This window comes from Protopterus annectens, chromosome 10.part0 (assembly GCF_019279795.1).
Source record: "Protopterus annectens isolate FY-2018-M chromosome 10.part0, PAN1.0, whole genome shotgun sequence".
Lineage (NCBI taxonomy): Eukaryota > Metazoa > Chordata > Ceratodontiformes > Protopteridae > Protopterus > Protopterus annectens.
The window spans coordinates 1283298740-1283313270 of record NC_056744.1 but is presented as its reverse complement, the minus strand read 5'-3'; positions in this window follow the sequence as shown (position 1 = coordinate 1283313270).

Below are 14531 nucleotides of genomic sequence, written 5' to 3'. Positions count from 1 at the left end.
TGTTATTCTAAGGGGATCCAGTAACTGTCTGCCTGGGTTGACATGGTCGACAGACCACAATGCTTTGCAAGAGATGACTTGCAACTGTTGCCCCTAGGATTCCGGATACTGATTAAGGCTCTTGCCACCCCTATAGTGCCATTTTTAGGCAAGGTTCAAATGCTAGATTCATCACCATAGCAGGTACAAGCAAGCAAACTCTGAGGGTAATGCTACTCAATGCTAGAAACCTCAAAATGCACTCAATCAAGGCACTCCTTAAAATGGAGAACATCGACATCTGTGCAGTGACAGAGCCTGGTTCAAGGCTCCAGAGTCCACTCCTGCATTACCAGGCTATAATTCATACTAGACCTTTTGGCCACCTAACCTGACCCAAAACACTAAAGGTGGAGCATAGCCAGCCTTAGGCATAGGCCAACTAGGTGGCTGCCTAGGGCACTGCTCTAGCAGGGGTGCCTTTCCAGTATTTATTTGGTGGAGGTAGCCAAGGATGGGGGCACTGGGTGGTGTGGCGGGGGGCACTGTGGAGCCCTTTTGCCTAGGGCACCAGTTGACCTAAGGCCACTCATGAGGTGGAGGTGGGTCCATATTCATTAAGGATATCCATACCTCCAGGCTAGCTGAGCAACATAATGCAGCCGAAATTACCCAAGTGCAACTAACACTGGGCAAGGCTGCAATTGTTGTAGCTTGTTACAGATCCCCACCATGCCCCAGGATTCCCACTCTTCATTTCTTAAGATACTGGAAAATATTAAGGTACAACCCAATACCTTAATTATGGGCAATTTCAACCACCTCACCATCAACTGGGAAAACTACTTATGTACCAACTCATTCGCTCAATGTTTTCTGGAATTCATAAATTCCAATGCCTTGGATCAGCTTGTCCACACCCCCACCAGGGGCAGCAATATCCTGGACCTGGTCATTACCAATATGGGTAACTGGTGTTTCATGCCAGAGGTCACCTCCTTGCTGGTCAGATCCGACCACATGCTAATCACCTTAGACATCCATATCCCACCCCCCCATTAAGGAAACCACCATCAAAACTACTCCAAGGCCAACTTCATGCTTCTTAAGACAGAAGTGGCAAGCTTCACGACACCCATGCAGACGGACAATAGAGGTACAACTGCTGAATCTTACACAAATGCACTGTATATAGCACATACACGAGTGCATGGATTGTGCCATCCCCAACAGAACCAAGATGCTATCCTCTAAAAAAAGGAAGCCAATCTGGTGGTCCCCTGCCATAAACAAACACTACAACAAAAGGAAGAAGCTGTTGTAAAAAAGAGTAAAATCCCAATATTGTAGAAACTCCCTGGTCAGCCTCAGCAAGAAGCTGAGATCCCTCATAAAATCCTCCAAAGCCAGTTATAAAAATAAAATCGCCACTGATTCCAAAGACAACCATAAAGCATTCTACAGCTATGTCAAGAATCTCAATGGCAACACTCAGATCTGCTCTGTGCTACAGCACAATGGCACTAAATATACAGAACCAACCAATATTGCCAACACAACATCCTGGCAGATAGGTTTAGTGCTAACTTTACCCCCCCCCCCCTCACCCTCCAAAGGGCCCATCTTAATACTGGAAGAATGCAAAGCCCCTGTAATCATGGATGAACAAGTAAAGACTGCACTCTCCAAAGCCATGAACACAGCATCCATGGGACCAGACAACATCCCAGACTGCGTACTGCGTGAACTACAGAATGAACTGGCACCCCACCTAAGTACCATGTTCAATCATAGCCTCACCTCAGCCTCTGTGCCTACTGAATGATGCACAGCAATGGTTATCCAACTCCACAAAGGGGGTGCCACCACAGACCACAGAAACTACTGCCCCATTAGCTTGACAAGCCTTGTCTGCAAGACCATGGAATGTATCATCTTGGAGCTTATAAACAAAGACATAGGTAACCTCCAAACCCTGGAGCCCACTCTGTTTAGGTTTGGAAAAGGTAGATCATGTCTACTAAGCCTGATTGACTTATTTGAAGCAGTCATTACAGCCATAGATGAGGGCAAGGTAGTGCACACAACCTATCTTGACCTCACCAAGGGTTTTGATATCAACCCCCACGCTGGAATTATAGATAAACTCACTAAACTGGGCATAAAACCCTAAGTCACAAGATAGGTGGCCAACTGGCTCACTGACAGAACCCACAAAGTAAAAGGAGCCAACTCCAAGTCCGGCTTCAGACCAGTGATGAGTGGAGTACCACAGGGTTCAGTCCTGGGTCCTCTCCTGTTCGGCATCTACTTCTCTGAAGTGCAGGACAACACAGAATGTCTTTGGATAACAAAGTTCACAGATGACTGCAAACCAGGAGCCATAATAGAATCACCTAATGATGTAGACATTCTACAAAAGGACCTCACAGAGACAGATGCTTGGTGTCAAAGTCATGGCCTCAAGCTCAATGCCAAGAAGTGCATTGTCATCCCCTTTGGGAAAAACTCGGTACCCATGAACTACCACATAGGCGGTAGCTCACTAAACACTGAAAGTGTGATGAGACCTTGGGACACAGGTGGACAGTAGTCTCTCCTTTGATAACCACATTGCCACAGTAGTCAGGAAATCCTTTTATGTGGCACACATCATCATCACAAAAGGATTCTCCTCTAGAAAAACGGAGGTCATTGTTCCTCTCTACTCATCCCTCATCAGACCCATTATAGAGTACAATGCCCCATTTGGCATGTATCTCACAAGACACTTACAGCAATTGAAAAGGCCACAGAAATACCTCACTAAGAGGATTACTGGCCTCAAACAGATGCCATATGCAGACCGTCTCAAAGAACTCCATTGCTACTCTGTCGCATATCACCTACTCAGAGCCGATCTCTGTCTAACATACAAAGCTTATGTCAAACCCAGAGCTGTTGGACATGCTGCACATAAAGAAATCCCAATCTCTCCGAACCACATGCTCCAGGGACCTAAACCTTGTCACCACAATAAACAGAACATGCTGGAGGGATAGATTCCTGTCCTATAGGCTTCCCATACTCTGGAACAAACTACCCATTCATGTCAAGCAAAGCTCCTCATTGGCCCTCTTTAAGAAAAATGTTGGTGACTGGATGGGAAATAGAGAATTCACCCCGGGGATCACTTCTCTGGCACTGCTTGACAGGGGTACAGGAAAATTATTTTCTTCGGTGGTGAAAGCCAGGGAACCTTTTTGGCTAGGCTTATATAGGCCCTAGGGCCGATAGTCTAGTACCTACCTATGAACCTATAACACAAGATCTACTCTTGACAAAGTTGAACTGCTGGGGCTGAGTCTGAGATGAATTTTAATATAATAGTTTATAAGGTGAATTATAATACATTCCATAGCTATGCATATAAGACTAATTAGGTTGATAGGACTATAATTTCCAGGGTCAGTAGTGAGGCCATCCTTGAGGAGTTTTATCACAACAGCTGCACCCCACTCCCAAAAGACAAAGCCTGTTGCTAGGTTCAGGCTAAAGAGATCAAGGAGCAAGTCCAACAGTGTTTGTTTAGTGCTATTAATTAGGGAGCTGGATATGTTGTCAGACCCCATTGATAAGGTATTCTTAATTTTGGAAAGTACCTTCAGCACAAGTTATTTTGTAATGGTTGGTTGGTTGTTTCCATCAGGAATAACTGTGCTTGAAATAAAGATCTCTGAGGTGAAGTTGGCACTAAATGCATTTGCCAGTATGTTGGCAATATCTGCTCGATCAGAATACTTGGTACCATTATGAATAAGTTTAGCTCACACCTGGAAAAATATCTGACTTCTTCTAGAAAGTCACCAAGGCCCTGGACGAGGGAAAGACAGTGCATAAGACCTATCTTGACCTACCGAAGGCATTTGACACAACCCCTCACTCAGGTATTATAGAGAAATTCTCCCAATTGGGAATTAACCCCCAGATTACTAGATGGGTAGCCAACTGGCACACCGACAGGACACACACTGTCAAAATGAATGACTTCACCTCTGGCAAAAGACCGGTCATCAGTGGCGTAGCACAGGGTTCTGTGCTCGGCCCCATACTGTTGGAATTTATTTCTCAGAATTCCAGGCAAATTTGGATGGCCTGTGGCTGACCATGTTTACTGATGATTGCAAATTGAGAGCAATCACGGAGTCTCACAATGATGTTAATAATCTGCAGACAAATGACTTGTGCCAAAGCCATGAATAAAAGCCAAATGCAAAGAAATGCATTATTATTCTCTTTTGGAAAGTCGACATTCCTGCTAATTACATTATAGTCAGCACCCCGCCAAATCTAGACCCAGTAGTACGTGATCTGGGTACTCAGGTTGATAGCAACCTGAACGTTGATCACCATGCATCCACAGTAGTAAAGAAATCCTTCTGTGTGGCACATCGTATAAGTAAAGGCGTCGCATCTAGATCTAAGGAAGTTATACATTTTTTATACTCTGTCCTCATCAGACCAGTAATTGAGTACAGTGCTCCCTTTTGCATGTACCTCACTAGACACCTGCAATTATTTGAAAGACCACGGAGGTTTCTTACCAAGAAATTACACAGTTCACAAAGCAAGTCTTATGCAGAAAGACTGAAAGCCTTGTCACTGTATTCTGCCTCCTACAGAGTGCTAAGGGATGACCTTTGCCTGGCTTACAGGACAGTCTCTGACCTGACCCTGATGGAAATGCCACACATTTGTAAATCAAACTGCATGAGGGTCACTCACTCCAGGGATCTTAACCTAGCATTTAACATGGAATTGTCATGATGTAGATATAGCTACATCTCCCTGAGACTGCCACTTCTCTGGAACAAGCTTCCAGTTCATGTGAAACATAGCCCTTCCCTGACCTTCTTCAAATGCAATCTAGATCAATGTAATGGTGTCCCCATGGACATAGAAAATTGGCATTAACTACCATAAACCCTTACCTCTGGGAACTTCACTTACCTAACTATCGACAATTTGGCAACTCTGGATAAATTTGGCTAGGTTTGTAAGGGCTCTAGGGCCATTAGCCTAGTAAGCTTCTATGAACCTATAAGGTATGAGCAAAGTTGGGTATTTATAATTTTTCAGATATTACTGAAGTAGGATTTATAGTTGTCCTTGGCTTCTGTAACAAGTGTAAGTTCATGGGATGCCTTTGTTTTTCTGATCTCCTTTTAGTTTCTTATCTACCTGTTCAATGTTCTCCTTAATTTGGAGGACTTTTGTTCTGCTATATAGGTTTAGGAGTTTCTTCCTTTTATTATATAGTTTATTATTGCTTGAAGACCACCACATTGATTTGTTTTTAATCTTTCCGATTCACTTGTATCTAGTTGGGACTACCAATTTAAAACATTTGCCAGGTTCCATCATTACATGTGGCTTTGCCTAGATATGCTTCAAGGTTGTGAGGTATGTATATGTGTATCGGTTTCACTTCATAAACTCGAATTGCTGAAATATCGAATTTCAGAAATTTGTGTCCATGAAGTCAAAACTTCAAAATAATGAAGGTGCGTAAGCGCAAATAGGACTATGTTGAATTTGCGCTTATGCATGTACGTTATGTTGCGGAACTGTTTGGCTGTGATGGTGTTTACAGTTTAAGGTGAGTGAGTGTGCGTGACTGTTTTTCTAACTTGTATGGGTGGGTTAGGGTAGGGAAGTGGAGGCATGATTGTGTGTGTTGGCTGTGAGTGATTATTTTTTTTTTTTACTGTTTGTGCAATCTTGGAGTTAGTATATATAAGTAGGGGGTGTGGGGGATGCAGGGGGGCTTGCCCCCCTGCATTTGTGTAGTGTAGGTGTGTGCCTGTGTGGTGTTTTGCTGTAATTGATTGTTTTGTGGTGTGGGTGTTATGGTTTGTGTGTTGTGTGCTGTATTGTGTATATTCAATGTTTTGGTTTCGTGATTGTGAAGTATCGGTGTTGTGATGGCTTCGGCTTTATACTGTCGGAATGCTGAAATTCGATATTTCAGCATTTTGGTAATATGAAGTGAACCCATGTATCCTGTTCCTCTCCTTCATACTTCCCTAACTGTTACAGGCATTGAATAATGCCCAAGATCCTTATTATAAAGTATAAAAAAAATACTGCACTAGCTGATTAGTCTGACAACTGGGCTAATGAGGCAAGTGTGTGGTAATTGAAGCCTTTTTCCACCATTTTGTAATTTTCATTTTCTTTTTTGTTGTTGTTTTATTTTTAGTATTTTATAGTAGTCACAGTAAATCCCTGGAGGACTAATGTCTTCTGTTTGAGGTGGGACGATGCAGGATTGGAATCCTTTTTAGTGCCTTTAAGGCATGCTATTTATCCTATCCCTGGTGTCTGATGTGCCCCTTCAAACCACATCAACTTTTTATAAGTACCCTGGTGTCTAGTATTTTCCCCCACCCCCATTACATTTAAATGACATTAAGGCACAAGAAGTTGTCCATGGTGTCTATTGTTCCCTTCTGACCCATGTTATGTGTAACAGACATTAAGGCATGATGCTATAACATTATTCATGGTGGCTAGTTTTCCCCAACTCATATGTCTTTAGAGTTATCCCTAATGGCTGTTGTTCCCCAGACCCATATATGTGTATCCATTGTAGCTAGTGGACCACCCAACTCAATGTTGCAGGGTTTGCTTGCTATTCTAGGGGGTGTGTGAAAGTATGACAGCCACCCCAACTCACATACCCCCCACACACAAATACACACACCAAACCTGCCCCCACTGACTGACCCTCTTACTGCAATCTTCCAGGCAGGCAGACACACACACACACACACACACACACACACACACACACACACACACACACACACACACACTCACAAGCAGTCCCTCACATGCGCACAGTCACATCATTTCTGACTCTGTTTGACCATTAAACTGCCTAGCACTTACTTCTATCATGATAGATAAAAATGATCTTTTAGTTGTATTCACTACCATGAGTTTGATTGCATAAATGCCTTACCATAGGCAGTTGTAAAAAAGAGCACATGGAGTATCGGCATATGCCTCTCCCTTAGAATTCATTATTAGCATTTAAAATTGGCCATGGTGATATCTGTCTTCATGCAAAATCATCACAGTAGGGATGCCTCTGAATGTGGAAAAATTACCACAGCAATAACCTTTTGAATTTAGTCCATAGTGTTAAACCATGCTTAACTTAGAATTTTAAATAACTGAAGGGTTTTTTTGTTAATTTCTATTACCAGTTGTTTTATACTTTCTCATTTTATGGACTACACATGCTTAAATATGATGGATAAAGCTCAAGTCCGGTACAAGCCAGATGTATTATCAAAATAATCAAGTAGGTGCTTGTGTTCTATCTCCATACTCTTCTAGAAATGCTTTGGATGTGAAAGTGCATTTTCAAAGTGGTTTGACCTGTCAGCTTTCTCCAATACCTTATTCATATTATAATAGTCTCTCATCACTGGGGATATCAAAAGAATTTGTTTGAAATGCTGACTACCAACGAAGGTAACGTAACTTCTAGAAGTATTGGAGAAATCTGAGTTCATGAAGTAGTTGTGAATTGTATTTTTGACATTGTTGACATCCCAAACATCAAAGTAGTCCTTTCCAGAATCCAGTGTCTTTTGATGGTTTTCACAGTATTGTTGGAATCATTTTCTTCTTTTATTTTCTATTAAATGGCTACATGCATTGAGCCTAGAACCGCCATCATCTCCACAGTAGATCACCACATATAAAGTTATTAAACCAAATATGTCAATTGCCCTATTGTAGGGTGTCCCACAAATTCTTGGATAGTATAAGTTTATTCATCAAGTTGTAGAGCATCACACATGTGCTTAGTTCGCCTGTTTTTTTCCCCATTGTCCTGGTGCATAATCATAAATACATTAACAGACCAAACACAAATATCTCACCCTGCTGTTAGGCATCATGTGCCTGATGTTTCTGTAACCATGCTGTAATGTAACACAGAAGGCCTTAGAGAAATTGTTATATCTATAATTCTTCAACATGGGATAACTAGCATCATCTGCTGTGCTACTCCATGCAAAACAAGGTTTCTTACATTCAGTAGAACAGCTGCATACACTCCCTGTGGGAAGTGGTACTTCATTCACAGATGTTAAACTGGAGGGATTATTTGTCATACCAAAGTGTAAAACTGCAACTAGGTTACCAGGAAAATTATACTAATTTATTCCATCTATGTGCAGTTTACTTTGAATCAGTATACCTAAAGAGAACAGAAAACATCAGAATAGAAGTATATCACGCCAAATTAATTGCAATCTTGCTTATGAGGTGACATTTTGGATATCTTGTTCAAAGCTGATACAGAAATGAATCATTTTTAATGCTTTCTAGACAGAATGTCAGAGCATGTTACACATTACTGATGACATCAAAACAGACTGCCAAGCTGTGCAGCTCTGCTAGTGTCACATGACCAGAAGGAGGGATAACATTGCTGAAGCCTGAACAGCCCTGCACAAGTTCATAGGTTCTTATCAAGCTCACAGCCAAGGAGAACTTGGACAAGCTCTGCCATATCATCCAATATTTGTGAAGGTGTCGTCTATTAAGTAGATTTTCCCACATATCCCAAGTGAAACCCTGTGATTGCCCATCTTCTCATTCAGTCTGGTTTTAAAGGTTGCACAAAAAGTACACCGCGTGATATATTCGGGCAACCTATTCCAGAACTGAAGGCTATGTTGGTTTAGGCAACTGGCAGAGCTGGTACTGAGGTAACTTACAGAGGTAGAATTGTTAATGTGGCAGTATAGGTTTATGATTATAGAATGAGAGGTTGTTTTACCACTAGTTGTATATTTAAGTGAAGGAGGACAAAAATATGACATCATTCATAGCAGGGGAGGGTGGTCTAATGGTTAAGGTGTTTGCCTTACAAACACAAGGTGCAGGGTTTGAGTCTCATAAGGGATAATTGGCTAGGCTTAAAATAACTCGCAAGGGCAGTTAGCTTAGTACTAACCACTGAAAAGCTAGGCAGAGATCACCCAACAGGAGTCTATACAAGATTGACATACAGGGATGGGGCTTTAAGTCTGAGGTTTTAAGATTCTAAGATATGAGCTCTTTTTGTTGAAGAAACACTGAAGTCTTTTGATTTGTTTTAGGTGCTCAGAAGAGGCATTACATTTGATGATGGGCCTAAGAAGGCAAGAATACAGTGGAAATATAACATCTTTGTATCTGAAGAAACACCACAAGTGATAAATTATGCAATATAGAACAATTAACACAACAGAGACATGCTGTTCAAAGAAATTATTTTTTTTTTATCAATGCAGGTATACAAGTCCCTGATGACTAATTCAAATCTGAGTGTAATGCCATCTATAAAGCATACAGTGGTGCTGCTCAGCTTACCAATGGGAAATCCGTACATTTATTGGCACTGAGGCTAAACACAAGGCAGACACCCCATGCATTTGATTGGGTTAGCCCTAGCTGGAGAATTTGTTTTTCAGAATGGGATTTGAAAACCATGGCCAGTCTGCAATCATCAGCAAAGTTGATTAGAGATATCCAGCCTTAATGGTATGTGTTCCATTCCATCAGACAGACAATTAGTTATCTAGTTAGGAGAGTTTGTCAATGATCTCAGCATGGGGGTAATGTTGAATGCCTTGACAAAGGCCAGGTAGGAAATATGGACAGTATAGGCTGAGAAGCTATGCTCTGTAGTCAGTATTAGGCAGATGACTAAATACAATAATGGTTATTACTGCACTACAGCATAGAAAGAGACATCTGTGGGCAGACCCTAGTCATTAACTATCCAACAAAACATTATATTGCAACCAAAACAATTGCACATTGTACAAAACTGAATACTGTGCAAACTTTCACTTAAAAAAGGAAGAAAAATGGCATCTACTGGTTTACAGTTTTCACAGAACACAGCAGCGATGAACAGTAGCTATGAAAACTACACTAGATGTATGTTATCAGTGGTATGTATACAACCCTTACATGCATAAAGATCTTAGCACACCAAAGCAGTAGAGCTGAACTGAATGAACCAGGAAAGAATTCACGATTGTTGACAGCTGGGTGGCCTTCTTATTGTATGTGTGACTTGCTTTCGTCTGCTGAGTGCTTCTTTTCTAGATGATTTCATCCTAGCAACAGACACACAAATTTTATAATTCTGTATCATACCAAGCAAATACTGTACTAAATGCAAGTAAGGTTATAAGTTCAGACCTATGTCTGAGTACTTTTAAGTAAAAAGAGACAAAAATCACACATAAATTGTTATGACTGAATGGGTAAAGTTCTGGAAACTCCAGAAAGTTGTCAGTCTTGATCTTGCAAAATATTCTTGTCAGCACCTCTCCTGGTGGCAGCTTCACTATAATTAACACCAGTTGTGCATAAGTCATCCCAGTTAAGCTGCTGCTAACAAGTTCTGATCTCTTGTTAACTTGCACTGAACATACCAATTAACACATTCAAAGTTTGCTAACACCCTGCTTCACACGTCTGGAAAAAATGTGGTACTTACTGTAGAACAGCGATAGCACTGAAGAACATCATGCAAATCATCAGCTATACAGTGATTGTTCTGTTATTTGAATTCTACCACAATACACATCACTTTAATACAAAATGATGCTATTTATGGTGAGTTACTGGCTAGTTTACAGGAAAACATTCTTCCCATGCTTTTATATGCACCATGCAAAAAATATATATATATTAGAATGTTTAATGTTATATCCTGCAAGAGTGCAGCTTGAAGTAAGCTACATAATTATATTGTAGCCCTTTTCTCTAAAAAACATACAGTACAGAACACACTGGGGAATGCACACTGCAGAGCTGGTAAAACCACATTGTAATTTAAAATGCTGTGTCATTAACTTATGTCATTTACTCAATGTATGGGGATGCTTTGATATATTTCCTGTCAAACTGGATAAGAAAAAGTTCTATGCTGTACAATCTTTATATTAGTTATCTAATTATGGATGCTAACAATAACCATTTGACATTAAACAAGCATTCTAGATCACTTGTACCAAGACTCATTGTTTATTGTAGAAAAAAAACACTGCATTATGCATACCCCCCCCCCACACACACACACAAACACACATTTCTGTCATATTCTGCATTACTCTAGGTTGCCATTTATTTTGTCTGTTAATCTGAGAAGTTTAGGCAGATTGACTGCATAAAATTCAAAAGGTACAGCGCAAGAGCAACAAATAGTGATAATTCACTGTGCTTGGAGACCACTAAACTAACTTATCATTCCACATCTCTCTTTTTTTTTCTCAACCCTCATAAGTTATTAGCTCTGTTGCATATATTATTAATGTTACCTTACAATGTGTTATCTCCTTACTTCATATTCTCTGCAGAGTCTGCAATAAAGCTTTCGGTTAATGTATACAGGTACAGCATACCTCAGCTGTGGCATTTCTTTCTTTAGACTGTACTCCATTAACTATTAATTTTGAATCACTGTACCTCATTTACCACAGTCTGGATTTACCAGTCTTCTGCTGCATATTGCCCATCCTGCATGTGAATGTGGTGAATATTCTGCTTTCATTGGTACAATACTACAACATAGAAGGGGGAATCTTATACTTAAGTCAGTGGGTTAATGGAAGACAGCAAGGATTAATGGTAGCCTGGCTTACTTAATGACATCATTACTACTTTATAGTTAGATAGGTCCAGCTTTGTAATAACATTGGGTAGAGTTGGTTTAACATAATGGCTAAAGTCTTCACCCCTTAGACAGAAGGAATACACTTTGATACTGACCTCAGGTTATTGGCTAGGCTTAAAATGGCCCTTCAAGGCAGCCTAGAATTCACCTATGGGCCTCTTTTCCTTTGGATAAGACTGATGCATTCTCTCACTGGCATAGCTTTCCACCCCTTTGCTCACGAATCATAAAAATCTGTAACAAAGTAAAAAATAATGGGGGAGAGGGCAACGCTCCAAATTAGGGACATTTTTAAATAATACTCTAACTCACATAGAAAAGGATTTTGCCCCAACATGCATTTTATGAGTAATAAGAAGTATGAAACTGTAATGTTCAGCATATTACCTGCATGTAATCCTTAGTGATATACCAGAAAAAAATGATGAGTGATGGGGCCACAGTATGAGGTAAAATAGTGCCATTCCGCAAAATCAGGGACAGATGAGAGGTATGATCACTGCAACTGTTGTTACCAGCTATGCATACATATATGTATGTATCACTCCAACTGAATCCTGCTGTTTTGATTAGGTAACACAATTGCAGCTAATAAATATTTCACAGGATGTCTCTGGTCACTGTATCAGCTGACTATGGTTTATATCTGTCTTTTATGGTTGAGGTAGGGCAGAGTCGATTTGTTGCTTTTTTTAATAATTTTGGTGGCTTTCTTTATTTCTGTTATTAGTTAACATGCTATTTTTAGAGTAACCCATTTATTTATTTACTGCCTCCTTACTTAGCACCTAAACTTAGATTTCTGATAATAATTAAATTAATTGTTACTTTACTATAAAGACGCAGGCCTTGTTTACAGTTTGAACCTTCTCACTTCCCTCTACTCTTTTCATTCCTGTAGGATCCCAACTACTGTATAATACGTTTACAGTATTTTAAGGGCCCATATGGGCCAAAGGACTGGAAATGTTCACAAGTGGGCAACTGGCTTGCTGTGACAGCATGAAGGTCAAATCACCAATGGTCTATTTCATTCTCTCCCTAGGGTAAAATCATTCACTGGCATGGAACCACCTTGGCTATAATCAATACTTAGGATGTCTGATTTATCACTCAATCAAATAGATATGATGAGTAATCTATTAGTCTCATGGTAAGTACTTTTGTTGATTTACAAAAAACTGACCTTATGACCTTGCAGTGATAACAGAAACGTGGTTGGATAACAGTTTTGGCTCCCACTTAGTGGATAGCATATCCAACAGAGCCTCAACATGTAAGGCAAAGTAATACTGACAGGAAAGTTGTTACCCACTGTAGATCCATGCATGACATATTTAGATTCCAAGTGCATTGGTCATCACCCTTGAATGTTTTGGGAACAGAAATAAACTGCAGATCCCTTTTGATCTATCATTCAACAGGTGGTATAAATGCGTTTTCAAGACTTTATAGATTTCTCTGTTGAATCAGGGTTGGCTTTTTATAACTTTAACTCCTGGGTCAATAATAAGAATGCATTCTTCAGTGGAGAATTATAAAAAATTATGGAGGGATTTGGCTGAATTTATGTGGTTTACCAATGATAGTCACTGAAAAAGTCTATGTCTTTAACTTGGTGCAGTCATTTTAAACTTGGTGATATGGTTTGGCACCTATGTCTCAGATGCAAACAGGTAACCTGTAAATGGTTCATCTCCCAGGCCCATGCTTACACTTATCAATGGTATCAGAACTTGTCAGAGATTTGGTGTGCATGGATAGGCTTAAAAAGGCCCTTGTGGTTGTTAGCTTAGTAAACACCTATGAACCTATGTAAGCAGTTTCTTGATCTGGTCACCATCTGATCTTTTTCTGTTGATGTTCTCCCATTTTGGTCACCTGACTCTGAAATGGTCTAGTGCAGGGCAATCATGTGATACCTCTATTGAAGCAGTTCCTGTTGGACTGTGTTGCAAAGTATCATGACTATTTGGTGATGCCTTACAGTAAGGTCATTATAGATGCCCTCAGTCCCTTACCTGATGTCTCCCAGTATATTATTAAACAGGCCACATAAACCTTAGCATGACCATGACTTCTGCAACCTGGTATGACTTACAAATGCTACATCCTTGCTGGGGGTATAAATGCCTGCAACAAGCCATATTGTATACTAGTTAGAAATCCTATGTAAGACAGCAATACTTTTGTCCAGAGAGACTTTTGCAGAGTAAACTTTGTTGTTTTGTACCATGGAACAACTGTGAAATCTAGTCTGTCTTGCAAACCAAAAAAGATTTTTGGGTCTCTAAGTGCGATGCAGTTAAGTACTTCACCAGCAAGTTTGCCCTTGTAGGCCTAAGCCTGTCCTAGCAGGCTACATCGGGCACTATAATGACTCTGTTGCGTGTATATCTCCTGAATGCTGCTTGACTAAGTATCACTACACTGACTGCATGGATATCAAGTGTTTCCTTTCAAGCTAGTATCTTAGTATATGCAGAGTGGCCTTTGGACCAACTTGGCCACTTGGATCATGCATATATGTCCATGGTTCAACAATGTTCCAGGCTGTATACTTCTTCGTCCTTAAGAAATGTTTTTTTTTTTTTTTTTTTTTTTTTTTTAATTTTCAAGACTGCTGATATATCAGCTTATCAGATTCCTTTTATTAGAAAAGTTACAACAAATGTTGTAAGACCTGAATAATTTCTAACAATTCATTGCCTCCCTGATGGATTCCTTTTCTGTTTCAGGAGCTACCAATGCAGTGAGATGGAACTTACAGGATAGTAAATTACAGTTTTGTTTTGTAGAATCACTAATTAGTGTC